Raw genomic sequence first — 3,720 nt, 5'->3', positions numbered from 1 at the left:
TTTTTTTTTTTTTTGAGGTGGAGTTTCGCTCTTGTTGCCCATGAGTGCAATGGCATGATCTCGGCTCACCACAACCTCTGCCTCCCAAATTCAAGCAATTCTTCTGTCTCAGCCTCCCAAGTAGCTGGGATTACAGGCATGAGCCACCAAGCCCAGCTAATTTTGTATTTTTAGTAGAGACGGAGTTTCTCCATGTTGGCTGGTCGCAAACCCCAGACCTTAGGTGATCCACCTACCTTGGCCTCCCAAAGTGCTGGGATTACAGGCCTGAGCCACCACTCCTGGCCTCTTTCTTTTTAAGAGACAGCATCTCGCTCTCATCCCCAGGCTGTAGTGCAGTGGTGTGATCATAGCTCACTCCTAGGCTCAAGCGCTCCTCCTGCCTCAACGTCCTGAGATTATAGACATGAGCCACCATGCCCAGCTCAATTTCTTTTCTTTGTTTCTTTCTCTTTTTCCTTTCCTCTTTTTGTTTTTTTTTGTTTTTTTTTTGTTTTCCTGAGATCAGAGAAAGCCTGATCTCTAAAACAAAAAGCCCTGGTTACCCTTTGGGATTGGGAGTGTGGAGGAAGATAGGAATGGCCTATTCTTTTGTGAAGAACAGAAATGGCAGATACTACAGAAAATCAGTCAATTCCTCAAGCAGGTTACCCTCCCTGCATTAAAGTGATGCTTACCTCACATCTTGTTGCCAAAGTTTGGGGCCTGCCTCAGATTGGTGATGCATCAGGTTGAAAGTAAGCAGCAAACTTAGGATTCCCCCATGCTTTAAAACATTAAAGAAAATTTATGGATACATAATAGTTGTACATTTTATAGGGTACATGTGATATTTTCATACATGCATAAAATATATAATGATCAATTAAGGGTAATTGGGATATCCATCTCCTCAAGCATTTATCATTGTCCTAGGAATACTCCAATTCTACTCTTTTATTTTGAAATATGTAACAAATTATTGTTAACTATAGTTGCCCTTTTGTGCTACCCAACACTAGATCTGATTCCTTATATCTAACTGTACTTTTGTACCCATTAACCAACCCCTCTCTTTATCCCTGCCTCCCCACTACCCTTCTCAGCCTCTGCTAATCATCGCTGTACTCTCCATCTTCATGAGTTCAATTTTTATCTTTTTATTATTATTATTATTATTTTTATTTTTTGAGACAGAGTTTCGCTCTTGTTGCCCAGGCTGGAGTGCAATGGCGCTATCACAGCTCACCACAACCTCTGCCTCCTGGGTTCAAGTGATTCTCCTGCCTCAGCTCCCAAGTAGCTCACAGGGATGAGCCACCACCCCAGCTAATTTTGTATTTTTAGTAGAGACGGGGTTTCTCCATGTTGGTCAGGCTGGTTTTGAACTCCCGACCTCAGCTGATCCGCCCGCCTTGGCCTCCCAAAGTGCTGGGATTACAGGCATGAGCCACCGCATCCGGCCTTTATCTTATTTTTAAATTTTTTTTTTGAGACATGGTCTTGCTGTGTTGCCCCAGCTGGAGTGCAGTGATGCAGTCATGGCTCACTGCAGCCTCAAACTTCTGGGTTCAAGTGATCCTCCTGCCTCAGCTTCTCAAAGCACTGGGATTATAAGCATAAGCCACCACACCCAGCCCTCAGTGTTGTTGTTTTTTTAGCTCCTAACATATGAGTGAGAACATGCGATATTTATCTTCTATGTTGGCTTATTTCACTTAACACAGTATCCTCCAGTTTTATCCATGTTGTTGCAAATGACAGAATTTCATTATTTTTATGGCTGAATAATATTCCCGGTGTAGAGCGCCACGTTTTCTTTATCCATTCATCCACTTTTGGACACTTAGGCTGATTCCATATCTTGGTTATTGTGGAATGCAATAAACATGGGAGTGTGGATCTCTCTTCTAAATACTGATTTACTTTCTTTTGGTTATATATCCAGCAGTGGGGTTGCTGGATCATATGGTAGCTCTATTTTTAGTTTTTTGAGGAAGGAGCCACCACCTTCTGCATAGAATTCCAAAATAACTAGGGAGAGTGGGGGTGGTGCTGCCTGGTTCCAGTTTCCTGGGGCTTGTCTAGTTTAGGCCTTCCATTCCTAGATCTCAGGAGAAGTGTGAAGAACCCATGAGAGAGTTACCCCCGGATCCTATCTAACCCTTGTATAATGAGCTGGGTAATGGAATAATAGAAGACAGATCCCTTGATCATTTATAAATGATAAATTTTATTTCTATTTTTTGCATACATTTTTCTATTTTTAAGTATTTCATTAAAATATTACTTATTCTGATTATTGGAATTTTTGGCACCTCCTGAAGTTTCGCACCCAGGACACATGCCTCACTCCTGTCACCCTGGTCTGTCTATGGACTGCTGGAGCCCTTGTGGTTTATAGGATGCAGAGGGTTGCCTGGGCCTGACTCTGTGAGACCCCCAGTGGGAGGCAAGCATCTCAGCCTGGCCCTAGGCAAGGGTTGGTGGCCTAGCATCCTGGGCCAGCACTGCTCCCAGACCCTCAGCTAGAATGTATTGAGGCTACACATGTGAGGTACATTGACACCCCTGGACATCAAGCCAAGGGTCCTTTGATTTTTGTCATAGATGGAGAGAATTTGCTGACACACTTCCATTCATTAGGGGTCACATGAGGATCCAAGAATTTCATGACAAAATCTAGGTTGACCTGATTTAACTAAATCCACATTCTTTACTGTGGCCCATATTTATCCAACACCTGCTGTCTGCAGGCACTATTTTAAACATGTAGGGTACAATAGTAAACAAGACAGATGAGATACTTTGATGACATTTATATTATGGTTGGAGAACTAGACCAAAACAAGTAAACAGACAAGATACAGTTGACCCTTGAACAACATGGGGGTTAGGGGCACCTAACCAGTTGAAAATTTGAGTATACCTTTCAACTTCTCCAAAACTTAACTACTAATACAGCCTACTATTGACCAGAAAGAAGCCTTTCAGATAACATAAATCAACACATATTCTGTATATGTGTTATATACTGTATTCCTACAGTCAAGTAAGCTAGAGAAAAGAAAATGTTACTAAGACAATCTTAAGGAAGAGAAAACACATTTACAGTACTGTACTGTATTTATTGATGCCATAAATTTATGTCATCTGTTTACAAGATGAATCATCTGTCTGAAATGGTAGGCAGTCACAGCTGCAGACCTCAATCTATGGTATATATCAAGCTATTCAGCTTTTTCTTGTAATGTCATGACTTTTCTCTGCTTCTTATGAGCACTTCTAGCATCACTAGTGGCACCTTGTATGGGTCCTGTGGTGTTATTCAAAGTTTACGATACTGTATTAAACACTACAAAAAAACACATGAGAACCTTGAGAGAGCACTTTCTACTGCCATATGCAATAATTTACTAGAGAAACTAACTGCTTACCTGGAGGTGATCAGTGTCACCTGACATTTTAAGCAGATGCTTGCAACACATGCGCTCACAGCAATAGCAACAGGAGGTGGCTTTGAAATTATTACAGTTGTATAGTATGTGTAACAGTTAATTGTATGCAGTTATGATTTAATACTGTATCTTCACATTTGCTTACATTTCTCTCCACCGCTAATGGTGCCATGTATGGTATTTGTACATAAGTGTTGATGAATTTTAACTGTTTTTTTTTTTTTTTTTTTCAAGACAGAGTCTCGCTTTGTCACCCAGGCTGGAGTGCAGTGGTGCGATCTTG

This window comes from Colobus angolensis, unplaced genomic scaffold (genome assembly GCF_000951035.1).
Source record: "Colobus angolensis palliatus isolate OR3802 unplaced genomic scaffold, Cang.pa_1.0 Scaffold114, whole genome shotgun sequence".
Taxonomy (NCBI): Eukaryota; Metazoa; Chordata; class Mammalia; order Primates; family Cercopithecidae; genus Colobus; species Colobus angolensis.
This window is presented reverse-complemented; position numbering follows the sequence as displayed.